The sequence below is a fragment of the Theobroma cacao genome, chromosome 9, assembly GCF_053813885.1.
Source record: "Theobroma cacao isolate CCN51 chromosome 9, ASM5381388v1, whole genome shotgun sequence".
NCBI classification, from domain to species: domain Eukaryota; kingdom Viridiplantae; phylum Streptophyta; class Magnoliopsida; order Malvales; family Malvaceae; genus Theobroma; species Theobroma cacao.
Window position 1 is genome coordinate 36,523,090 of NC_142647.1, and position 27,997 is coordinate 36,551,086.

At 33.6% G+C, this 27,997-nt stretch overlaps 1 long non-coding RNA gene across 1 annotated transcript; it reads right to left on the reverse strand.

Annotated features, from left to right (window-relative positions):
• Positions 1 to 4,864: 4,864 nt before the first annotated feature.
• On the reverse strand, positions 4,865 to 6,754 carry LOC148760914 (uncharacterized). Its single transcript, XR_016028164.1, has 3 exons — positions 6,652 to 6,754; positions 5,919 to 6,002; positions 4,865 to 5,062 (listed from the first exon to the last, which is right to left on the reverse strand). It is a non-coding gene; the product is annotated as an uncharacterized LOC148760914 (long non-coding RNA).
• Between the last annotated feature and the right edge of the window lie 21,243 nt (positions 6,755 to 27,997).

Genomic DNA, 27,997 nt, shown 5'->3' on the forward strand with positions numbered 1-27,997 from the left:
GGTGGCAAATGACCATTTTGCCCCTAGATAGTAAAAATTTCGGTTTGACTCCAAATTGATCCTCGAACTCCAAATCACCATATTAAACCATTCTGGGACTTTAATATTCTTAATTTCATTTTAAATTCTCTATTTGATCTAGTTTGAGACTTAAATTAACTTAATTGTACCATTTGGTACATTGTCGTCTTTTAACGATTTTTCTTTCAAGGCTTTCCAAGTATGCAAGCATATTGTCAATCATATGAATGACATGGAAAGTATTTTATAAGGTCGGGCTTGACAACACTACCCCCCTTAAAATAAAATTTTGACCTCAAAATTTCATGTACTGAACTCAGAGAAAATGTGGGGGTATTGTTTTCTCATCTAATGCTCGACTTCTTATGTCCTCCCCTTTAGAGGGAATTTCGATTTGTTCACCTCATTTACCTCCAATTCAACTCAAGTACGTCGCTTATGTCTATTATTATCCTTTAAAATCATATCATAATAACCTTCACAATTATGATCTCTTATATTGAGACATTAAGCATGCTTCTATTACTATCATTAAGCTTGAACCATAACTCCATCTCAATCATACCAATTTCGATCGCATTTTATTCTTATTTAGGTATACCAATCACTATCTTATTACTTCATTCCATATCAAACTTCTCGACTTTCATTCATTCATCCTATCCTCATACACTATTGTGTAGTTTACAACATCATTAACACGCCATACTCATTCCTGTACATATACTCAGCGTTCAGGAAAATTAATGGCTTTAATTATTTTTACTTATTTCATGTTTACTTTGCATTTAGGAAATTTCAATCTTCTTAATCCTATTAATCCATCTCATATGGCTTAATCGTACTATAGATTATATTCCCTTAACTATTTCTCCAAAATTCCTTAGGTCACCATAAATCGTCTTCTGATAAGATTCTTAATCGTTACATTATCTATACAACTCATCAAATATATTGAGTTCAAATCTTGAACCACTAAAACCATTATTCATTTAGTTGGGTACATCACTACTCCACACATACATATACATATACATTCAAATGTCTATATTCCTCATTATGTATACGAGTCTCTATTTTCAAATGCCTTCAGACTAATTTCTCTTAATTCATTCCCATCCACAATCAAGATTCAATAGAATAAGCTTCATAATTCATACAAATTCTCATCATGTTTGTGTATAGTTCCTCATCATTTATATACTTATATTCTCTTCTTATCGTTTCCAATTATATGCTTAAGTTTCCTTGTACTGTATATCATTGCATCACAATGTCATCTCCATTGAATTATAATCTATTATGCGTGTATGTTTTATAATCCCATTGGTATCTCAAAAATTTATCTTGACTTGATCATTGCATCTTATGCAATACTACAATTCCTAAAAGTCATCCTTATTCCTCGATTATCCTTCATGTCTCCTATATATTGTATCCTTATTGCATTTCGATATTGATTTGTCACTTAAAACTCAGATTCATTTGAATCATGTATGCCTCACGCATTTTCGAATTCCAATTCCCATAATATATTAAGAAAGTTTCATTATCTGACTTCATTATCAAGGTTAACTTCTATCATCCTTTATTCCACTCTTTCATATGAATATAACATCATTCTTCCTTAACTAATTTACAAATTGTACTTGAAATTACAAGACTTGAAACTAAATTCTCCTCAATTACTTTTTAATGTTAATACTTATACCACTCTCAGCTTATAGCTTCCTTTTTATAACTACATAACTTAGTGCTTGCTTTCACAAGATCCATGGCAGAACTTCTCTTGAGTATTTCCTTAGGGATATTTATTTTAAATTTATGTCTCACAACATATGATCATTTAACCCGTAACTTAGCCATTTGGCTCCTTATCAAGTTTCAAAGTCACGCATCTTATGCCCATCATGTATAACTTATAATTCTTTCTCAAGGGCGTGTAAACATTCTTGAAACACTTAATCACTTATTTACTCTTTTATACACCAAGTATATCATTTCCATAAAGGCATGCCCAACTACTCATGCTTCAATTTATCTCCATGGGTTTCTAGCATGTCACCTAGTTTACTTGTGTTGTTACTAATCCTTTCCTTTCAACAAGGTCAAGACAAGATCAGTATATTCTCATAACAATATTCTATATAAACTCATTTGCTATATCATTATTGAAATCTTTATTTACATTTTCCTCACTTGCTATTGACATCTCTTATCAGTATCTCATACATTCATCTAACCTTTCGCTCGCTTCCTCTTTAGTCTTTAACAAGACTTAATCTCTTGTCTTCTTTATTTCTTAAGATTTGACTTCAATCATCATATTATTCATCTTAACACTCCACATGTTAATTTATTTTTATGTAGCCATCTCAAAAATTCTCTAACTTTTCTTTCTCTTACATGCCAATATATATAAGGCAATAATAAAAAAAAAAAAACTTTGCAATTTCACTCATCATCTTTATCTTAATACCTCCCAATGCACTTAAGACTCCAAACAACAAAGCTTAGCATGAAAACCAATGACCATTCTTCAACTCGTGTGTTTCATCTTCATGCCACTCTCAATTTGCTCTGCTTTCTAGCCATTAGGGGTTCTTAACGTGACAGCGTTTGATAGTCAGTACTGTGGCGTTGCAACGGTTTGAATTCACTTTATCTTAGCAACTCTTCCACCTTTAAAGCTACTACCTCAATTATTCACAATCGTGTGGCTTCCCTTCGAGTCTATACCACAATTAGCAAGACTAACTTTCTATCACAAGTGTGAAATCAAAACATTGATTTAACGTATTTTTTTTTTTGCCACTAGCATTCATATATCTTTACCATAACATTTAATACGAGTTTGCTTAAGCAAAGATCTCCAAATTTATTCATAGCTACATGTATCTCAAATTGCTCATCACTTATCATCAGTCAATAAATCCCACTCGAAAATACCCTTTCCATATTGTATAGTGATTTCACCATATAGCATCACTGCACGATGTTCCTCCATTCTACTATCATGGATACTCCATAGAAATTAATTAAAAGATTTACGTACCCTAACTAATGCTAATTCCATTTAATCATATCTTAAATACTTCAAACTTGTAAATTACAACTCCAAATGTATGTCCATATATTGATAATCTTCATATATTTCATGATCATGAAAACTACAACTTACAAACTAGCTTTCTATCATACATACTTTATTAGAGCACTAATTTCAACTTATTTAATCTACCCTTGGTGGTATGTCAAAATCATCCCTGTCTCGGTTGCAATCCAGAGGAATCTCTCCTCTATATATCCGTATGAGCTGGTGGAGATGGAGCAGCTACCGTAGCCCGTCCTAACTGTGGACAATCTCTCCTAATGTGACCCAGTTGATCACAATGAAAACATCGTGCAGGCCCTCTGCACGGCCCAACATGATAATTCCCACAATTTCTGCATCTACGTGAACTTCCTGAAACAGAAGAGTTTTTGCCCCTTTTTGGTGGCTGACTAGAAGATACACTCAGATTTCTCCTTTTTGCTAACTCAGCTCGCAAACTCCTATTTTCATTCGCAAGCTTCTCAGCTCTTAAAGCCATTCGCACCACCTCTTTAGCCACGGTTGCGTCCGACTCACCCATAAAAGAAACACAACTATGTTGCCTAGCCTCTTTAAGCTTCTTAGAATCAGAAACATCCAGCACTGGTGGTGGGATAGGAGGTGGGGATGGTGGTACTGAAGGAGCAGCCAGAGGAACTGTAGGAAGAGCTTGACTAGCCTGAGCCTGGCCAGCAACAGCAGTAAAGAAGGCTGCTAATGCCTGAACTGCCTCAAGAGGCATAGCAAGAATACTAGTAAGTGGCAGAGGAGGTGGGGGATGTGGAGGAGTCTCGGTTTGTTCAGCAGCAGGTGCTGCCCGAATGGTGGATGCAGTCGATTCCTCCTCTATTGCACCTAACTGACGACGTTGAAAACAACCTCTTCCCCTCCCAACTGATCTAGTGAAAGGTGGTTGTTTGCGTCGATGAGACATAATAATCTATAAGAGGGAACAAAGTGAGTTTAGGCAACCTCAGGCTCTATATGCTTATGCATGTATTTTATTCAACCTAACCTAACTTAACTCGGGGCCACACTGACACTGTAAATTTTTAAAACAGCTTTAAAATAACTTTAAACCCAAAACTCTAATCTTTCAAACCAACAGCTCTGATACCAACTTAATTCTTCCACCACTCTGGACACAGATGGCATTAGGTGGTACCTATCAGAGCACTCGGCAAGAGGTGCACTTCACTCCGGGACGCACCGGGAGCAGTCCCTTCCCTCCTCTTCCAAGCTCCTGGGCGGAGAGTCATACTTCGCCATAGATCATATGCGAGAGTTCCCAGGAATAGGGTTATTTTCCCTTTGCTCTGATACCAACTTAATTGTCACGACCCGGAACTCCCATCGAGCCCGTGACAACCGCCGCGACGTCTCAATTTACATTCATTACCCGGAATGTCAACCGAGACCCCGCAAGGCTTTAATATCAGCTTCTCATTTCCCCTGTGGGTAACTGTTTCCAAATACCACATTTTAAAAGATTTTAAACTGTTTCCAACTTAAACAAAAGAAATAATAATTTCCGTCTCACAAGGGTATTTTTGTCATTTATCCCAAAAATCTCAAAAATCATCTAAAAATATAGTATGTAAGTGGAAAACACATATTTCTTAATCAAAAATAATTTTGGATGTCTAAAACATTCGTTTAAAATGGAATTATGACTGTTATAATAAAATAAAAATATTCAATAAAATATTCAATTTTCACATAAAACGATATTTTAAGAACACTGCATAAATAATTTTTATAGCGTAAAAGCAAAATAAATTCTTACATACCGTAATACAGATAACCAAAGTATAGAATTTAATTTACAGTGACACGTGGGCCCACGAATGACCAAAAGTATAAAAAGAAATGAACCTACAGTCTTTGGATGTGGCAAGTTCAACTGTAATCCTTGCCGATATCAGTTATCTACAATCTATTCTGAACCTGAAATGGGTGGAAATGAGGGTGGTGAGATTATAAAATCCCAGTGAGTAAACAAACATCACTCAAAATATCTAAAGTCGAGTAAAAGGAGACTATTAAAACATTTCATCAAACTGTAATTTATCATCTTTCAACTTATTTCAACCAAATGAAATCAATTTATTTAAAGCAAGTAATCAATATGGCTTATGAATTTCTTAAAAAGCTTGGCTCATGCCAAAAATTATTATCATACTCAGTTATTTGGGATACCTTGGCCGAGGGCTATCCCAACTGAGTCCGCCAAGGCTATTAGAAAGTCATGTTTTTATTTTGAAAACATAGCCATTCCTTGACGTTGGCCGAGTTCCCCTTCACGAGGTGGTTTGGCGTGAAGTGAACTCTAAAAGTTATACCTCAGGAGTTACCCTACTCGCCTCTCCAACCGAGGTAAAAATATAACAGGATTCCGTGCCCCTCTAATAGGCTAGTCCACAGAATCCAGCCCACTGCAGCAGGTCAAACCCACCATACAATAAAATTTTGACAGCATGACAGGGCTAATATATTACTACCCAACCTGCAGGGTAAAATAAAGCAATTCATATAATTCATAAAAACACAGCCCAGCCAGTCATGCCAATACAATAACATAAGCCATTAATTCAATTTTAAATTTACAACATATCAGTGGTCTCCAATTACTCTATTTTCAAAATCGTTATTTCGTTTCAAGACAATTTATAAAATATTTTCATTTAAACTCATTTTGTTTACAAAACATAAAAATTTACCATTTGAACTCATTTTCATAAAATTCACCAAAACCGAATAAAAACATACTTTAGATAATTAAAATGATGGTAAGGTTACTCACCGTGTCTAGAGTGAGGATTTTCGAAATACTCAGACTATTGGTCCTCGGGTGCAATTCTCTTGCCTTTATCAGAGGACTCACCACCTTGACACAGTACAAAATCGAGAAATTCACCACATTGGTACTAAATTGAAATTAAACTAATTTAGACTACTAATGCTTGATATGGAATGCAAAAATGTCTAAATTTTTGCCTAAATGCGGTGTTAGCCTATTTCGGTCTTTTACCCGATAAATTGATATACGCGTCCGTTTAAACTCCAAATTAATTTTTTTCAGTTTCTATACCTCAATTGCACCCAAATTGACTTAATGTCCCTCAGTGTGGTGCAAATTATCAGTCCCGATAACAAATTACGAAAATACCCCTAGTGGGTAAAAATTTGTATTTTTGCTCCGAAAATTTCCATTATTTTTCTAGGCTCATAATTCATCATTATTCATCATAATTCCTCAAATAACCATCAAGATCAACAGCCAATATTCCCCTAGAAAATTCAGCATAATGGGTTTCAATGGGAAAAATTTATATTTCTAGCTTATTTTTGCTATATTTCAATATAACTTAACTAAAATCACTTAATTCAATTAAAATCAACCAAAAATCAAGCTCAAAACTCATCCATGGAGGTTTGGCCAGCATGGGTGTCCATACCCACTTTCTAATTTTGCATGGAAATGAGAAAAAAATGCATGGGTAGTGAAAATCACAAGGAAAATCAATGAAATTTACCTTTTTAATGCTTGATTTCTTGATTTCTCTTGATTTTCTCCAAATTTTTCAGGTAGGATTCTTGTTTTTTTTTTTCCCTTTTCTCCCCTGGTTTGGACAGCTGAAGAAGATGAGAATTCCGGAATTTTTACCTTTTTAAAGGCTAAAATAATATAATATTATTTTATTCATTTTTTTAATGTTTTATTAATTCCTTAAATTCTAGCCATCCATTTGTTTCCAAATTTTCACCATACACTTGTCCCACATATCCATAGCTTAGGTAAAATTCTCAGACTTATCCAAAGTCTTGGTGGAGTAATTTTTGAAATTTACACTTTTACCCCCGTAAAAGTCAAAAATTACATTTTTGCCCCAAAAATTGAAAAATTACCCATAGACATATTTTTCATCCCTTATACTCATACCATTCTCCAATTTGTCAAATTTGATCTAAATTCTCTCAAAATCTCAAATTTTGTTCGCGAGTGGCAAAATTACGATTTTGCCCCTACACTCTAGAAATCACTGGAATTAAACTTTTTCACTGCCAAACCCTCAAATTATACTCCAATACTCAAATCATACTCCAATAAGTCAAATGGGGCTAAAAAATTTCTTTTCTAAAAATTCCCATTGTGTCCTTGGGTGGCAAATGACCATTTTGCCCCTAGATAGTAAAAATTTCGGTTTGACTCCAAATTGATCCTCGAACTCCAAATCACCATATTAAACCATTCTGGGACTTTAATATTCTTAATTTCATTTTAAATTCTCTATTTGATCTAGTTTGAGACTTAAATTAACTTAATTGTACCATTTGGTACATTGTCGTCTTTTAACGATTTTTCTTTCAAGGCTTTCCAAGTATGCAAGCATATTGTCAATCATATGAATGACATGGAAAGTATTTTATAAGGTCGGGCTTGACAGATAGTGTGTTATAATACACCTCAAGCCTTCTTACTTTTTTTTTCTTATACTACTTCCCTAACAATTTAAAGAGTTGTTTTCGATGGAGTCTAATTCGAATTCAAGGTTTCAAATTTTGAATAAAGAATTCATCAAATTTGATCGGTTTGATGGAACTAATTTCACTAGTTTGAGGGATAAGATGATGTGTTTGCTCACATCCATAAGGATTTATTATATTCTGGATTCTGTTTTGCTGCACTCCCAAAACCAACTAATGAAGATTCTGATGTATGAAAAGCAGAAAGGAAAAAACATGAATAAGATGAATTAATGTGCCATGGACATATTCTGAACACTTTAACAAACCGTCTATATGATCTCTTTGGAGACTAAGTACAAGAAAGTTCTACATTTTATTGATTCTTTATCTTTAAAAGAGTTTATGATTCAAATGCAAAAAGAATGTAAAACACATGCACGTAAAACATTATTTCAACCATCTAATTTCAATGTATATCATGTGAGTTAGAATTTAAATAATTTTGAACGGAATCAAAACTATAACAATTCTACAAAATCTAAGTCATCTACTTTGGATTCAAAATAGGCCATTAAGAGAAATGGAATCATCATTAAGGGTCTAAGGATTCCAATACATGAGAATGAATTGTCAACTTTCACAATTAATCAAAATGCCGGTGATGTAAGGTAATGTATACTAAGCTATCAGGTGACACGTCTAGTTGCTAGTTAGGCCAAAAACTAAGATTCAATTAGGTTTATAATGTAAAAAATCATTAGTAAGATTCAATTTGAAATTAAATAATCTTATAAATTTGTTTATTTGAAACCAAAATAACCAAATTCTCATACATGTTAATTGTCACGTGACATCAAATGGCATTTAACATTAAACTTAACAAAAATATTAAAGAGAAGATTTACTTTGTTACAACGCTAAAATTATAGATACCAACAAGTTATTTTTTAAATTGTAGGAATAATTTTGTCTAAAATTTTGAGAACAATGAGTCTAATTTACTTTATTTCATTTGCTATTTCTTTCTTATAATTGTCTCAAGTTTTATCTTATTTCACAAATTTTATTTTTATTTTATTTTTCATTTCTTTATGATTATTTGATGTTAACCTTAAATTGATCATTATTTGAAATTACAAAAAAAATGTAAGTATGTTTATCAAACAAAATTTACTTAAGATTTATCGTGTATTACTTAAGCCAAAAGTTTGCTTTACAAGGTATTTATTTGAGCCTAAATGCAAGTCCAACTAATTTTCAAAGAAGAATTATTTTCTTTGGACTAAATATAATTTTGGTTTTATTAATTTTGAGAATAAAAATTTTCAATATGCTTTACTTGATAATGTAAGTGCAATCGATATTCAAAGAAAAATTTATTTTCATTGGGTTTAATATAACTTTGGCAATATTGGCTTTAAGAAATAAATATGTGCTTTCAAAATTCAAATTGAATTTGTTTGCCTTAAAAAGTCCTTTAAATATATATTTTTCTAACTAGAGATTTTGTTCTTAAAAACGAAAAGTAATCTTGAGCTATAATATTTTCTTTGTGGAATTGATTTTTGAAGGAACTAGCTAAAAGTTGAAGAAATATTTTGAATATAGTGCAAAAAAGAAAGTTCAAGTTATTTTACAAGAAAAAATTTCGTCTAGAATTAAATAATATTATTATTTAATATTTTAATAAGTAAAAAACATTTCAAAGCTTCCAAAATATCCTATTTTATTTAAAAGTTTTGATCTAAATAATCTCCCGAACGAGTACTTTTAGGGCGTGCTTGGTTGGGGGGAATGGAATAGCCATTCCTCCCCTATTCTCATTATTTAGATAAAGCTGCATTTGGTTCAATGGATATATTTTGTCCTTTAATATTAAATATTATTTAATAAAAGGTTTAATTATCTTCTAATACAACATATTATTAAATTATAATAAAAATATTTTTTATTTAGGTATAAATATTATTTAATTATAGTAAAAGGTATTTTGATTTTATTACTTAGAATATTTTGTCTTTTAGCAAAATAAATTCTTTAATTTTAAGAAATGGTATTTTTATCATTTACCACTTATTCCTTAATTATTCCTAAAACTATTCCTATCAACCAATCATCGGAATATATTATAATAATAATTCCTATCATATTCCATTCACATGAACCAAACTATATAATAATTTTTCCTCCCTTATTCTATTCCTACAAAATAACGATTTCATTCCCCCTCTATTCCATTCTACAAACCAAGCATACCCTTAAATTTTGAAAAAGAATGGTCAAAGATAAAAATGAAAGTCAAACAAATAAACCAATAGCACTGAAAGCCAAAAAGGTTGGGATCGATCCTACGATTTCCATGAGCTTCCGTAAAGCAATTTTGTTTCAAGGGATCAATCTTCTCTTTCAAAGGGATTAATCTTCTCTTTCAAAAGGATTGATCCCTTACAAGTTTTAGATTACGATGGTCATTTTTTCCAAGAAACACGAATAGTTTCTTTTTCCAAAATACTCCAACAGCTCTAGAGCCATACTAATTAAAAAAAAGACACTCTAATACATTTTGATGGAAAGAGAGAACAAGCACCACAAAGCATATCTTCATTTTCTCAATATATTGAGCTTTTATTCTTCATCTTTATGTATTATCTTTATCATACTCATTCTTTGTACTTAGTTATTGACAAACACCCAACTTAAGAGGTCAATTTGTTTGCAAAAACACTTATAATTTCTTAGAACTTTTAGGGATAAAAAGGTGAGGTATCTTCTTGAAAAAATTTGTGAGTTTGGGTTAGAAACTCTTTTAGTTGATTTTGAAAATCATAAAAGTTATACGAAAATCTTGAAAAAGTAATTAAAGTTTGTTGATGTAGTGGACCGGATTTCTTGACAAGAGAAATCCAAGGGATAAAACGTAAGTGCCTAAAGGTAGGACTGAGAACCTCTATAAATATATGAGTTTGATTTTTCTTTCCCTTTTGCTTTATTTAATTCTACGTTAACTAGTGTTTAAATTTCATATATATTTCTTATCTTCTTATTTTCCTATTTATGTTTGTTTATTTTGATTTTAAAAAAATTTGTAAACGATCTAATTCACCTCCTCTTGAATTACTTTTTATACTTGTGTTGACATTTGAGATTACCAATGTATTAAACTAATCCGTACAACACTTTTTAAGAAATCTTGGGGCTTTTCCAACTGTTTTGATGGGGCTTCCAAGATTATTCCTCACTTAAGGATTTCTTTTAAAAAAATTAGCACATACAACTTTTTAAATATATCCTTAAAGAATTTTTCAGATAATTATTTTTATTATTATTTTATTTTAATTTTGAATTTGCTTATTCACTTAACAAAGTAATCAAGTCATTCACTTGAATTAATAATATGATGAAAAATAAATAAGTAAATAAAATAAAATAAAAAGTTAAAAACTTTACCTCACAAATGACAAGAAGGTCAAGCTACCCCATAAGTCCCTATACTATAACACTTTCATTAATTTAGTCCCTCTATTCTAAAACTGGTCAATTTACTCCCTATACTATGAGATTTTGTGGAATCAAGTCCCTTTGCCTAACTCCATCCAAATTGACCGTTAATGGTGCTGACATGGCATTGACAAGGTGTTGACATTCAGACAATGCTGACAGGGCACTAGCGTGGCTTTTCTTCTTTTTTTTTCTTCTCCCTTTGTCTAAAACTATGTTGTTTTGGTAAAACTATTTAAGGCATAGTAGTTCTCTTTTTGTTTTTTTCTCATTTCTCCTTCTTTCATTCTTTCTTTAGCTCTTCTCTCTCTCTTTGCCTTACCTTCCCTACCCAAGACAAACCTCCCAAACCTAAATTCTGACCATCGGCCATTATTGTCGCTGTTACTCGTCAGTCTTCAATGGTAAAAAAAAAAAGAAATCAGAAAACTACTCTTTTTTATTTGCCTTTATTCGCTTAATCAGTACCAAGATATAAAAATAAAATAGCTTGATGCACAAATTATTGGATGATTTGATTAATTAATTCTTCTTTAAGAATTTCATAATTTATACTATGATAACTTGTGGGGATGTCTGAAGTTCAATTTCTTCATATCAGTGCTGTTGCAAATTCTAGGTTGTTGGCATCTATTGCATCTAACTAGTTTGATTAGCTTACATTCATATTATCTGGGTATAGAAGTATCCTTTTGTTGAGTTCTTCAATCACTTTAGATGGTGAAATGGGAACAAAAAAGGTAAAAGCACTTGATTATCAAGTGTAGATGAATTCTTCACTTAAAAACTCAATGAAATCTAAAGTCAACTTCTATTAAAAGATAAAAAAGGAAAATTGAAACTATGTTATTCCCTCGTACAAAAAGAAGAAATTAGATATTGCTAAATCATGTAAAAACAACATTTACATGAAACAAAAGTTCAAAAACCTTAGTTTTCTGTTGGTGTATTTTCAAAATAAAAGGTTGTTTTTTTCATATGAAAAGCTATTTTACCACAAAGTTATGTTGCATAATGTGACATAGTGTGATTATTGGATTGTAAGTGTGTTTTCATAAGAATAGTTTTGTCTCTTGGCAAAGTGACATGTTAGAAAAACACCTCTAAATCCAAAAGGTTATGAGACAATTGAGAAACACCACAGTTTAAAAGTTTAGATATTAAAAGTTATCTTTTCATATTGTTACTCAAAGACTATGTCTTATAGAATGAATACTTATCTTTCATAAGGTGATTATTGAAACAATACCTTTATCCAAGGATTGTTTCTTGCAAAATGTAAAGGCATCTTTAAAATAAGAAGTGCCTTGATGAAAAAGTTGTGTCCTTGAGAAGAGACACTTGCAAGCCTATATAAAAAGCTTGTTGCTAACCATTTTAACCCACCAAAAACAAATAAAACAAAAGTAGAAAAAACAAGATCAATACAAGTGTTATGTTCTGAAACTAAACATAAACACTTAAGTTTCCATCATCTATCAAAGGAATCCAAATTCTTTATAATCTACTTGCTACAGAAAGTAGGCTTTAAGGCTGAACAACTTTGTAAACCCTCGAATGTATCTAGCGGTATACTCTCGTAAAGTGTAAAGATGAAGTTAAACGTTGGCTTTACCCTTTTGCATAGTGAGTGGTGAGGGCAAAATAAGTCTTAAAGATAGCACTTATTGAAAGGCTTGCCTCAAAGTCAATTTTGTCGATTCCTTGAATTCCATCTAAACCCCATTTGCACCAACAATTTTAAGACTTATTTTTTGTGGTGTTGGAATTCGGAATGACTTCATTTAAAAAAAATGGCTACCAACATTGTCAAGCTAAACCATTTTGAAGGAGAAAACTTTATTTGTTGGCAAAAGTTGGATCGATTTGATGGTGACAAGGAAAATGACAAAATGGTTCCTCATCGGATTACAAGATAAGTTTTATTTCCTTACTTGATATGCATGATATTCTATTTGATATGCATAGAAAACTTATAATGTTTCTAAAGAAGGATTTTGTTATATTCATATATGATCTTAATATGGATAAGGTTATTATTATATCTTCTGTAATTGACATACTTCCCCTTTCATGGAGAAACACTAAAAAACTCTAAAGCATACGAAAGAGAAGATGACTCTCGAGGACCTTAGCAATCATCTTCGAATAAAAGATGATTGTTGTAACTAGGATGAAGCCAAAAAAAAGATGAGAAGGATAAAGATCCTAAAGTAAACCATTTTGAGTTGATGAAGGTCCGTGTGATGAAAGACACAAGGCACGAGTATGTGGCATTCCTATTACATGTTAAGGTATAATTATTCTAATATGTAAAATCCATTAAGGTCCATGTGATAGATGGGCATGTGGCATTCTTATTATACATTAAGGTATAATGATGACAATATGTAAATACCATCAAGGTCCATGTGATAAGTGGGCATGTGGCGTTCTTATTATACATGAAGGTATAATGGTGCCAATGTTTAAATTTAACATTGTGGTATATGGTGCATTCTTATTTTATCATTAAAGGCATAATGGTGCAACATAGATATTCAATATCTTTGGCATGGCATTCCTATTGTTCTATAAAGGTGCAATGGTATTTGTGTGAACATATACCTTGATGTGTTAATTTGACATTTTGATTGTACATTAAAGTGCAATGGTGTCAATTGAGAAAAAAGGGAATACATGTAACCTTGTAAAGCCCTTGTATGGATTAAAACAAGCACCTAAAAAATGGCATCAAAAGTTTGAAGTCGTTGTGCTAGCTAATGGCTACAAGATAAATTAATCTGACAAGTGTGTCTATAGTAAGTTCCATAATGGTAAAAGGGTCATCATTTGTCTATATGTAGATGACATGTTAATCTTTGATACCAAGTTGGAACAAGTGGAAGACACAAAAGGTTCTTGTTAAAGAATTTTGACATGAAATATATGGGTGTGATGGATGTTATTCTTGGTATAAGAACAATGAGAGATAATAATGGCCTAACATTATCCCAATCTCATTACATTGAAAATATTGTAATGAAGTATGGAAAGTTAGATTGTACACCAATATTTACACCTTATGATTCTAGTCTAAGGCTAGTACTGATAACTCTAGTATATAAAGTTATCTTACCTATTTTTGGAACCTAAATAGAGCTAAGTCCTTTAGTTTTTAAGTAATTTATAGGTATTTTTATGCTTTCTTAGTAATAATTTAATTTATGTTATAGCATTTTCATTTAAGCAATTTTAGTTTAATTTCTTGGTAAAAAGTCCTAATTTCAACCTATACTTATTTAGTCTTTTATTGTTGGAAGTCTGCAAGGACATGGAGCTTAAAATGCAATGGATGATGCAAGTTGGCTTAAAGTGGTTTTTGAATATGTTGCAATGTTTTGAGCACAACTCGAGCTACCAAAGTTCGATCAATGTGATTCTTGGACCGTTGGAAACCTAAGAGGGGAGCTCGAACTTTCATGTTCATCACTTCACCCAGTTCTAATCGGATCATGATTGAAACTATTTTAGAAGAATCAAAACTACAACAAACTCTACACCGTAAAGGCAACCTCGAATCCTTTCGTGTCGAGGTGCCAATTCTAGCTAGCATCTTAAGTCTTCAAGTCAAAGAGTTTGGCATTATAACGCCAACCCCTTGGTGTTGTAGCACCAAAAAGATAGCAGCGTAAGGGTGAGTCAGTAAGTTTAGCACCACAATGTCGACATGGGAATTAATGAATCTTGCACATTTTATTTTTAATCATGTGGCTATGATAGGGGGTATAAAAACGTGGCTTGTTGGCTCAGAGAAAAGGGATTTGGAGAGTAGACCTCATTTTGGGAAAAAGGTGGCTAAAAATAAAAAAGGAAAAAAAAGAAGAAATCTTGAAGATCAAGGTTGGAAAAGCTACACTCTAAGACTTTCTCACTCTAGATTTGATTTTCGCTCTCTATTTCTCTTTGTAGAAATACTTTATTTTGTTCAGATGTTGGTTTGTATTATGGATATCTCACTCAAGTAGCCACTCTTACTAAGAAATTGATTCCTTTGGAGTTCATTCAGTATAAAGTCCCTTTATTACCTATGACTATTATGGTAAGGACACTCAAGCGATCAGTGTCATATAAGCACCGAGTCAATGCAATTTATGGAAAATTGACAGCAAAATAACCCATACTCCAACACATACAACCCAGAGTGGAGGAATCACCCCAACTTCTCTTGGAGCCATAATTAGGGTCTTTCATCAACTTTGAGACTGAGTTTTCCTTCGGGTTTTCATAGCAATCTAAACCCCTAATGCAACAAAAGAAGCTATCCATGGAAAAGTTACTCGTGCAATATACGGCTAAGACAGATGCTCTTATTCATAGTTAAGCAGCTTCATTGAAAAATCTTAAGACTCAAGTGGAGCAATTAGCCAATGCTGTCAATAATAGGCATTAAAAGACTTTACCGAGTAATACTGAACCTAATCTTAAGAGGGAAAGCAAAGAACCTTGTACGACAGTATTCCTTTAGAGTGGGAAAGAGGTTGGCAGCAATAGTAAGCAAGAAGAGCCATAAAAGAAACTAGTTGATAATGAATAAGAAGTTGGAAAGTCAAACAAGCAAATACAAGTCAAGGATGCACAAGTAACATAGCCTTTTCCTCTATTTCCTCAACGCTTTCGGAAGCAAAAATTTGGATGCTTAATTTTAGAAATTTCTAGAGATATTTAAGAAACTCCACATTAACATCCTTTTGTTCAAACTTTGGAGCAAATGCCTTCATATGTTAAGTTTTTGAAGGATATTTTGACAAAGAAGAGGAGATTGAGTGAGCATGAGACAGTGGCACTTAATAAAGAGTGCAGCGCTATTATTAAGAACAAGTTCCCACCGAAACTTAAAGGTTCAAGTAGCTTCACTATTTCTTGCACAATTGGTGCTTTGTTTTTTGCTAAAGCCTTGAATGATTTGGCGGTTAGCATAAAGTTGATGCCTTTATTGATCTATTAAAAGTTAGGACTAAGGGAAATCAAGCCAACCACAATGACATTGCAACTTGCCAATTACTCTCTCACTTATTCTTGAGGTATCATGGAAAATGATTTTGTAAAGATTGATAAATTCATTTTCCTAGTTGACTTCATTGTTCTTGATATGGAGGAAGATTGTGAGGTTCTTATCATACTTAGGAGACCCTTTCTAAGAACGATTAGAGCTCTTAGAGATGTGGAGAAATGATTGTTGACTTTGAGAGTGCAAGACCAACGGGTAACTTTTAATATTTTTAGAGCTTTAAAGTTTCCAAATGAACATGATGAATGCTTTGCAATGAGTGTTGTGAATAGTGTAACTCATGAGGTGTTTGATAAGAGTTATCCCCATGACCCTTTGGAGGCATCATTAGTTGCTAGCTCTAAGGGCGTTGTTGTTGATTTTGTGGATTATGTGAACTTATTGGATGCATCATCTTGTGTTTTAAGGACAATATTTGAATCTTTTGATTATTCTACTTCATCTTCACCAGCAAAACCATCCATTGAAGAGCCTCCCACATTGGACCTTAAACCTCTACCTCCACATTTGAGGTATGTTTATCTTGGTAACTCGTCTACTCTTCCTATTATTGTTTCATCTACTCTTACTAACTTATAGGAAGATATGCTTTTGAGAGTGCCAAGAGTGCATAAAAAGGCAATAGGATGGACCATTGCCAACATCGTGGGTATTAGTCCGTCCATATGCATGCACAACATCATTTTAGGGGATAACCAGAGAGCCACCATCGAGCATCAAATAAGGTTCAATCCTATTATGTAGGAGGTGGTGTTGTTTAAATTTTACCCACGCAAGTATATATATTGAATAGATAATATAATGGTGAATAAAGTGTCAATCCCACAGTGATTGTCTTACTTTAATTACTAAAATTGATACACCCTAATTTTATGCAAACAATAAAAATTAAATCATTAAAAAGTAAAATTAAATTTAACAAACTTAAAATCTGAAACTAACCTAAATTTAATCAGCAAAATTATTTTATTAAAATTGATTGACTACCAGACCTAAGATGATGATATCCTTCAATTCTTCATTTGAATATTGTCTTTTTCTCTCTTAATTTAGTTAATGGATTAAGTTGCTAACCTAAAGCCCTAATTTATTTATAAGTCTCTATCAAGGTTCTCATAAAAATACATTTCTCTATTAACTTACTATATGTCTATGCAAATTAAATTGAAGAAAGATTCATTAAGTTCGCACTCTAATCCTAGCTACTTATGGCTTATAGGTGTATATATACCATATATGCAAATCCAACTACCTAATCAACTAAATGCATTTGATCATATTTTATTCTATTCAAGGTGTACCTAAATTTCTTTCGTCAAGATTTAACCTAGGTTTGTAGATCAATCTAATTGGTGATCAGGCAATTAGAAGTATTAATAATAGAATAGAATAAATAACTTAAAACCATCAAACATAAGTAAAAGAGAGATAAATAAGTCAGATTACGTATTTGGCTTAATCATAATCTTAGATAAATAAATTAGTTCCCCATAATGTCACACATCATCATCAAATAAAGTTTAAACGTTAAAACCAAACAAAGAAAATAAAAGAATAACAAAAAGATAAAGAATCCCAAGAATTGAAATCTTGATTTCCAAATCTTCTTGGATCTCTTGATTTCTTCTCAACTTCAATAAGAATTCTTTCAATGATTTTGCGGCTAATTCTCAGCTCTAAATCTAGTGTTTTGTGCCTCCAAAAGTCCTCCAAAAGGTTGCTTATCTAGGGTACAAGTTTGTGCCAACAAAGAAGTTTAATCTGAAAGGAATTTTGCTTGAATTCCTTTGAGCGCCTCAACTTTCAAACCCTAGAGCCATGGCCCTCACTTCTTTCTTGTGAAATCCCACCTTGAGTAAGAGGATAAGTTAGAAAATCCTTAGGTGAGCATATAAATTACATATTTTGAACATCAAACTTAGTTTTAACCTTCAAAAGAATTCATTGACATTTTTGGTTATCTGTCACATTTGAAGCAGAAAATTTTCTAAGTTTGGAAGAGATCAAAATATGTGATTTTTATAGATTAATCTTTTGGAAATAAAAACTGGCAGTAATGATTCCTTTGATTTTTATGACTAAAAATGAATTTTTCATCATTTTTGGAGTATGTTTGCGATTGTAAATGGGAACCGTAAATTTAATTTTAGTCAAACTTTTTCGATTTTATTCTTGAAACCAAAATTTATATTTTTATTCTTTTGGATTTTGATTTTTTTTATATTTTTATTGAATCCTAATAACGGGTGTTTTCTTATTTGCATTAAATATTTTAAGTAAATGGAGAATATAAATACCATTAAAGTAAATGTCTTAGTTTTTATAGATAATCTGTCTCAGAAATTGCATTCTATTTCAAATGTATCGATACATTTTCATGATGCATCGTACATATGGTCATGTATTGATTCAATTTTTTCAAAACCAAAAGTTATCGATACATTTTGTCGATTTTTGAAAAAATAAAAAGGGTAATAGTGTATTTTCACATCCCATAGTATAAATATGACCCCAACTCTGAGGGTTTTCATTCTAAGCCATCTCTCATCAGCTTTCAGCAACTTTAAGCTCTCTTAAACCCATTTTCAACCCAAACCATCATTTTGAAAGATTGAAAGCTTGGTTTTGAGTTTTTCAAACAAAGTTGATATCTTTCAACTTTTAAATGTTGATTTATGAATTTTTCAGCACTAAAAATATTATTTTTATGCCCAAATTTTCCGTTGAACACTAAAGCTCAAAGATTTTTTTATTTTCCCTAGCATCAAAGCTCACCTAAGGTAAAGATGAAATATTTATGGGTTTCTAAGCACGGGTTTTAGCTAGAAAATTAGTTTAGCTAAAAGTGAGTAGTTTTGAAAGTACCTAGAATGATTATTACAAGATTTTATTCTAGGAAATGATTGTTATTATTGTTGTATTATAGGAATACTTGAAAACTTCACAGATTTTGCTGAAACAGAGTTGTGATTGGAGTTAGCAATCAAATCTCCAACTAGGTGAGTGGATACACTACTTTCAAATTATTTTGATATGTAAAGCTAGCATGATTTCTATGAAAAGAATTTTTTATGTATGTTGAAATGATATCTCTAAAATGGTTTATCAAAGGATTTAAGTTTCAAGAATGAAATGATTTTCTAAGAAAAATAAATTTTTAGTGATTGTGATATGATTTATACAAAAGTTTTCAAATTGTTTATGAATCTACTATGTATGTAAATATTCTACTATGTATTAGTTTTCAACAATGGGGGACAAGTACCTTATATTTGAAGTTCACTCAATTACTTCGGCCTTCAAACTAATGTGGGTATGAGATATTGTATGTTTATTTATAGATGCAATAATGTGCTTGTTTGGTATGATGAATGCCATAAGTTTATGTATATTATGTAAATTCCATATACCATATGAGATTATTAAGTATGCATGATGTATACTATAAGATTGTGTATATGATATAAATACCGACAATCATTTATGACTCTAGCACATATATTAATCTTTTGTAAGGACATTTATCAAGTTCAACCATCATTTCCAAACCAACAACCTAGCATATGGCAGCAATTATAATTTACTTCCGTCAAACATTTTCTAAGTCTACATGTACTACCATTCTCATTTACATGTTGCCACCAAGCATAACATCAATATTCATTCATGCACACCAACACTCATAACCTTGTAAGCCTTTCCTAACAACACATATCCATACATATCCACACATATCCAAACTTCCAATTAATATAATTGCCTTCCAACCATACCCATAACATCACAATAACACTACATATTGCACACAGTCATTCTCATAATATTAAACCAATCATAGGCTTCAAATTGTAGCATTAAGCTTACTACTTGATTTTAGCTTGGATTTCACCCAACAAAATTCATAATTTCCTCACACCTATGAACACCATAGCTACCACAAAATGATTCACACATTATTTCTCCAAAGATTTAACCAACCAGAAGCTTAAAACACAAAAATCCTTACCTTATGTTTCTTGAATCTTGAGACCCACTTGATATTTCTTCAATTACTCTTGAATCACTTACTACCCAAGCCTCCCACTTCTCTCTCCTTTCTCTTCTTAGCCAATTCTCTTTATTTTTCTTTTTAAATGCAAGGTGGTAAGGTGAAAATAGCATGGGAGCATGGAAATGGTGTGGGAGCATGAAGGAGAAAAATAAAATATCTATTGGAGAAGATAAGAACCGGTCATGGATAAGGAAGAAAATAGTGAAAGCTTCCTTCATGCTTTGACTTCCAAACTAATGGCAAAATTACCATTTTACCCTCTAAGGTTTTCACCCTTTTTAATTGTATCCTCCCACAATCTTTTAAATTTCAATTTCCTTCTATTATCTTCTTTTACACATGTATAACTGAAATATAAAGTTTGTACTCCAACACAGTGTCCCCATAATATTTAAAATATTTACTTATCCACGCTAGCTTTATTTAATAAGGACACGCGAGCCCCATTAATGTCATTTTCCTTTGAAATTTCCTCGTTCTTCTTCTCCCCCACTTGGATTGACCATATACTCCTTCATGAAAAATTTTGACATTGAATAAAATATTAATATTTTATTAATAAAATATTATTTTATTCTAAAATTTTTCACTTGTCTCCTTAGCAGCCAAAATATCTTATTATGCCCTGATTCACTTTTGAATCACTTTTTATCTCGCTAATTCTTCCTCAATAAAAATATTATTATTTTATTATTATTTCTTCACGTGCAAAATATTTTTTCCAAACTATTCCTTTCGCCTTTCATCACTTTTAAACACTCTAATTAATCTCAATTGGCATCTGATATACTTTATTAGCCACCTATCAAAGTACGGGGTATTATGTAGCATCCCGCTATTGTGAGATGAGTAAGGGGTGTCCATTTTAAGATTCCTATACTATGTATATATAAACATATGGTTTACTTTATGCGCAAATTGTAGACAGCATGAGCTTGTAGAAATTCTAGGAGATTGTGAATGCTAAATGATCGAAAATGTTTTAATTATATACATATAAGCTAGATACGTAAAGTGTTTTTAAATCAAGAAATAAGCCTTTGTACCATGATTTCTATCCAAAATGTGCCTTAATGTTTGTGTGATGTGCATTCATAATTTAATTACATATTCACCATGCCATTTCGATATTAAAACCTCATGCAAAGGTTTACAATGTAAAGTCTTACAAAAAGGGGTTTTATCATATTACTACATTCGGTACTTTGAAAATGGTTTTGAAATGATCTTTTGAGAAACCAACTAGATTTTTAAAGAGGTTTTATTAAACCAGGAGATTCGAGAGTAGGCCAACTATCACTTCGGTTAAGTGTGACCCTTGTGCACAAGTGAGCTCTAGCTAGAGAACCTTTGGTGTGAAACATCGACTTTCATAGACGTGTAGTGGAGGTAGGCACGATGACGTGGATTAGGGGTAGTTTCATCATTTTTTGGGTGAGCTTCTAGAAGTGGGTTTTTCTAACATTATTAAGGTCTACATAGGCCTAAGAAATAAATGAATGATATATATAATAATGAAATAAACAAAGAAAGTAGAAATAATGACAATTTTCATAATAAGGGCAAAATGGTCCTTTTGCATATTGGGGTTATATTTTTAAGTTTTCGTGAACTTGAGTACTTCTAGACTATTATGGACTTTGTCTTAGTATCAAAGGAGCAAAAAGTTGAACCAAGGGAAAGAAAGGAGGCAAAGTCAATTATTGAATGGCATTTTTTAAATAAATGGAACTTTAATCAACTTTAAGCATAAATATCTTATTTCCAGCAGCTTCTTCTTTTTCTTCCCATCCCTTCTCTCTATTTCACATTTTTCACCTTTCATGGAAGCCTCCCTTGAAACCTTTATAACTTTCCTAAAATTAACTCCATTTCTCATTCTTTTATACACCTTGTCATAGGGTTTTTCATACTCTTTTACTTCTACACCTCAAGAACCCTCAAAAGTCTTTCCTCAATACTCTCTCTCACTAGCTGGACATTTTAGAGAAAGAGAAAGAGATATTCCATAATAGCTTGAAAACTCTTAGAAAGGAATTCAAATTACAAAATCCACCAAGGTGAGTAATGAATTAGGATTGATTTTAAGTTCTTGATAATGGTTAATAATTAGATTATGAGTGTTTTATTGTTGAGGTTGTTTATATATTTTTTTAGTGTGGTTAGAGTAAAGTAAATAAATAGCCATTTAATGGCAATTGAAAGCTAGTTAAGAATAATTAGCAGAACTTGATTTAGGAAATGGCTTTTAGAATTTTATTAATGCCAATTTGGGTTGGTGTGATGCTATTGTGTGTGATAGGTTCCAACGAGGCCTCACATCTCCATTTGGAGCATTAGACGCAGTTAGAGTCAATCAGAGCATCAACAAAAACAGTGAGTGAACTTGCATTAAAATGTTTTGGGGATAAGAGCATACAAGCTTGATTGAATCACTTGAAATATTTGATTGATCTTTTCTCTAAAATATGCATGGGAATAAGCCCTTGAGGAAATTTTTTTGCGTTATGGAATATGACTGTGATGAATCCGTGTGCACCTATGTTATGTTGATATATATATATATGATATGTATTGGTAAGTAATATTGTGTGGTAATTATAATCGAGTGTGTGCGGTGTGGGAGGGCACATGGTGGTGATGACGTGGTGTGATTCCAACTATGTGTGGTATGGGAGTGCACATGAGCTGATGACCGGGGGTTGTATATATGTTTGTTATGCTTTGTGGGAGTGCACAGGATGATTCCAACTATATGCGGTGTGGGAGTACACATGAGCTGATGACTTGTGGGTGTATATATGCTTATACATAAATACTATAAAGATTATCATACATGCTATAAAACTGTTTATATATGTTATAGAAAGGATAAGGAAATAAGATGTGATTGTATTGATTGTTGAGTGTTGGAAATTGTTAACTAATTTCAAATTGATTTTCGTTGCAACAAAATAGATTTTCAATGCAACAAAACCCCCCCTTAATTTTATCAGCCCTGATTCTCACTGCAGCAAAAATGAATCTCGCTACAGCGAGAAAGGCTTGGGTGGTTCACTTAATCTGTGCTTAGAATTTCACTGCAACGAGAAACTTTCAGTAGGTTTAAAAAAATTCTTTGTCTGACTTTCGCTGAACAAAAATTTATTCTTCGCTGCAGCGAGAATGCCTTTTCGTTGTAGTGAGAAACCCTCTGTTATGTTGTTATGCTTGTCTTGCTTGGATTCTACTATAGTTCTCACCCTTTCCAACTTCATGGTTGATCATGGATCCTTCAACATTAAAGGATTAAATGCTCAAAGTTTGAAATGAGGGGTTTTAACAAGAATTTAAACTAAATTGCATTGTTTTTACTATAAGTGCATCATGTTTTCTAAAATTTTCCTTATCATTTGCTTGTTCCTTTCTTATGTTCACTCACTGGGTTTATACTCACTCTTTTAAAGTTCATGCTTTTAGACTCGTAGGCAGTTGGGACCTAAATTAAGGCATTCACGTGTATTCACCCTTTGGTAGGTATTTTGGCATTCAATAATCGTACCTTCACCCAAGGTCACTTCGCTGGTCATCAAAAGTCTTTGGTATGTATATATATACACTCGATGTAAATCGTTAAGATTTAGGTTACAAACAGTATATGTATATTTGGATTGATGATGCCATTATAAGATGGCAATGAATGAATGACAATATTTTGGGTTAATACAAATATAAATATTTAGTTGCCATGTATGTTACTGAAATACGCATAGTTGAGATCAAGATTTGTGGTTTAAGAATGGTGACGTAATGAAATGATGAACAAGATTTCATAAAGAAGCTTGCTTGGGCTTAGCGGGCTGTGCCCATTAGGCCCATGAGCCAGTCATGGCCCGAGTTTTGGGCTGTGATAGACTTGGTATCAGAGTCCTAGGTTGTTTAGGTCCTAGGATATTTTTGTTTGATCTAACAGAGTATCGAGTTTTTATGTGGAAACTGCAGTTGTGAATTGTGAACCGTGACACATTTCATAACAAGAAACCGCATAGATTCCCTATTCTAGAAACCACATTTTCCCTTAGATATAATTATAAAAATGTGTTTAATAATAGGTGTTTGCTCTTGTCTAGGTAAGAATGCCGCCTAAGACACGAGCCGCCTCGAGAAAGATGGAGGAACAAAGTGCTCCTAATGAGATGACGGGAAAGCCATGAGCACCCACCCCTAGGGGGAGAGGCAGACATGGTGCGGCCATTAGGTCGGTGAGGGCAGATACGTCTGTGAGTAGACATGAGGGGGAGCAGTCTTTAGGTGATGTGGATAGACACCCAACTGGGGGCATTACCATCGAGGACTTGGCTGCAGGTCTACAGGGAGTTAATAGGCTTGTGGAGATGATGGCAACCAGCATGGACGACATACAGAGAATAGTAAAGGGCAGGCATGTAGCACAAGTGTCCCCTAATTCACAAGCTCAAACCGACCGCCAACATCTAGAGGTCGAGAGAGGTCATGTAGAGGTTGAATTCCTGACTTCCTAAAGCTTAAGCCTCCATCATTTACAAGGTCTGATGCATCGGAGAAACCTCAGGTTTTTTTACACAAACTGGAAAAATTTTGTGATGCCTTGGGATGTTCTAGTACTAAATCAGTTGAGCTAACCGTTTTCCAGTTAGAGGATGTGGCATAAGAGTGGTGTGGCTCTTTGCTTAAAGGTAGGCCCGACGGATGCAACACCGGTGACTTGGAATGAGTTTAGTACTGTGTTCCTAAATCAATTCTTACCAATCAGTGTATGAAATGTAAGAGCTAGAGAGTTTGAGGCATTAATGCAAACCTCAAGCATGATGGTGTCAGAATACGACATCAAATTCACACAGTTGGCTCGATATGCACCCTATATGGTTTCTACAAAGGAAATGAAGATTCGAAGGTTTGTGGATGGGCTAGTGGAGCCATTGTATTGGGCTGTAACGTCTAGGGATTTTGATACCTACTCCACAACCGTGGACTGCGCTCAGTGGATTGAGGTGAGGATCAGCGAGAGTAGGGCTGTAAGGAATAAAGTCAAGAGGGCTAAGACAGTAGGCTATCAAGGTTGTAGAGACTTCAGTAGTGGTATTTCATACTGTGACTGTCAAGGCCCATAGAGGGACTCACGGTTACCCTAACAGGGGAGTGACTTGACTTATGCCAGCATTAGACCAAGAGAGAAAACCTTTAATTTTGGGAGATAGCAAGACTCAAGGCAGGGTGGTCAAACTATCAATTGTTGCAATACTTGTGGGGTACAACATAGAGGACAATGCTTTCATGCTACAGGAAGTTGTTTCTTGTGTGGTCAACCTGGACATATGAAGAGGAGTTGCCCGATGGCTCATCAATTACAAGGATCTCCTAGCGGTTCTACCTAGCGGGCTCTGTCTACTCCTTCAATAACTACTCCACCTAATCAAAAGGCTGGTGGACCTAGAGGTAGAGGCGTTGTTACTTCCTCTCAAAGCAAGCTGTCTGGGTCTAGACGTCAAAGGTCTGCTAGTAGGGATCATGCAAGGTTATTTGCTTTAACATTGCAAAAGGCCCAAACATCCAACGCAGTGGTCTCAGGTATTTTTTCCATTTGTAATATGGATGCTCGAGTATTGTTTGATCTTGGTGTTACCCACTTTTTTATTTCTCCACATTTTTCACTTCGTTTGGGTAAAGATCGTGTCATGAGAAAAGAACAATTAATGGTGTTTACTCTTTTAAGGGAGGTATTTGTCGTAAAATGGAAATATAGGTCCTATGTAGTTCAAGACAAGGACAAAGACACTTTGGTAAATCTAGCGGTATTAGACACCTTAAATTTTAACGTGATCTTGGGAATGGATTGGCTATCGCCCTGCCATGCCAGTATGGACTATTACTATAAATTGGTTAGATTTGGTTTTCCCAGTGAACCATTATTTAGTATTCAGGGGGATAGAAGCAATGCTCCTGCCAATTTGATATCGGTCATGTCTACAAAAAGGTTATTAAGACAGGGTTGTCCAGGTTATTTGGTTATCATGAGAGATACCCAAGCAAAGGTTGGGGATATAAACCAAGTGTCGGTAGTGAATGAGTTTATAGATGTATTTTCAAAGGAATTACCAGGTTTACCTCCCGAACGGGAGATTGAATTTTGCATAGACTTGATTCCAGACACTAGACCCATATACATACCTTCATACCGAATGGCATCGACGGAGCTTAAGGAACTTAAGGATCAGTTAGAAGATTTGTTAGACAAAGGTTTCATCTGCCCCAGCGTCTCACCATAGGGAGCACTGGTGCTATTTGTAAAGAAGAAAGATGGGTCACTCAGATTGTGTATTGACTATCGATAACTTAATAAAGTGACGGTGAAGAATAAATACCCCTTTCCAAGAATAGATGAATTATTTGATCAACTATAAGGAGCACAATGTTTCTCCAAAATCAATCTACGGTCTGGGTACCATCAATTAAGGATCCGGAATGAAGACATACCCAAGATCGCATTTCAAACAAGATATGGGCATTATGAATTTTTAGTAATGTCATTTGGACTTACAAATGCCCCTGCAGCATTTATGGATTTGATGAACATAGTGTTCAAGCCTTATTGGACAAGTTTGTGGTGGTATTTATTGATGACATCTTGATATACTCGAGGAGCCGGATGGAACACGACCTTAAGATAGTGCTCCAAACTTTGAGAGAACATCAGTTGTATGCTAGATTCTCCAAGTGTGAGTTCTGGCTTGAAAGTGTTGCATTCTTAGGACATGTGGTCTCTAAGGATGGGGTACAAGTCGACCCAAAGAAAGTTGAGGCAGTGGAAAAGTGGCCAAGGCCAACATCGGTTACGGATATTAAGAGCTTTTTGGGTTTAGTCGGTTATTATCGTCATTTTGTGAAGGATTTCTCCAAAATAGCTGCACCATTGACTAGGCTGACACATAAGGATACAAAATTTGTTCGTCAGATGCTTGCGAGGATAGCTTTGAGAAGCTTAAGGCTTGTCTCACCACAGCTCCAGTATTAAGCCTACCACAAGGCATAGAGGGTTATACGGTATTTTGTGATGCATCACAAGTTGGTTTAGGGTGTGTATTAATGCACCATGGGAAAGTGATTGCATATGCATCTAGAGAACTTAAAAGGCATGAGCAAAATGACCCCGCACACAATTTGAAGATGGCAGTGATCGTGTTTGCCTTAAAGATTTGGAGACATTACTTGTATGGTGAGACTTGCATGATATATACAGACCACAAGAGCTTAAATTATATATTTCAATAAAGGGATCTTAACTTATAGCAACGCAGGTGAATGGAGTTGCTTAAGGATTATGACTGCACCATTCTTTATCATCCCGGTAAGGCTAATGTAGTGGCAGATGCCTTAAGTAGAAAGTCGATAGGGAGTCTGGCACATATATCTGTAGATAAGAGATCCTTGATAAGGAAGATGTAGGGCTTAGGAGGTATGGGTGTGTATTTTGAAGTCTTAGAGACAAATGCATTGTTAGCCCATTTTAGAGTTAGACCTATCTTAATAGACCGGATTAGAGAAGCCCAAAGTAAAGATGAGTTTGTAACTAAGGTCTTGGAGGACCTTTAGGGAGGGAAAGCAAAAATGTTTACTAAAGGCACAGATGGAGTATTGAGGTATGGAACCAGACTTTATGTGCCTGACAGTGATGGATTAAAGAGATAAATATTAGAAGAGGCGCATATGGCAGTGTACGTGGTACATCTGAGAGCCACAAAGATGTACCAAGATTTGAGAGAGGTATACTGGTGGGAAAGACTTAAGAAAAATGTAG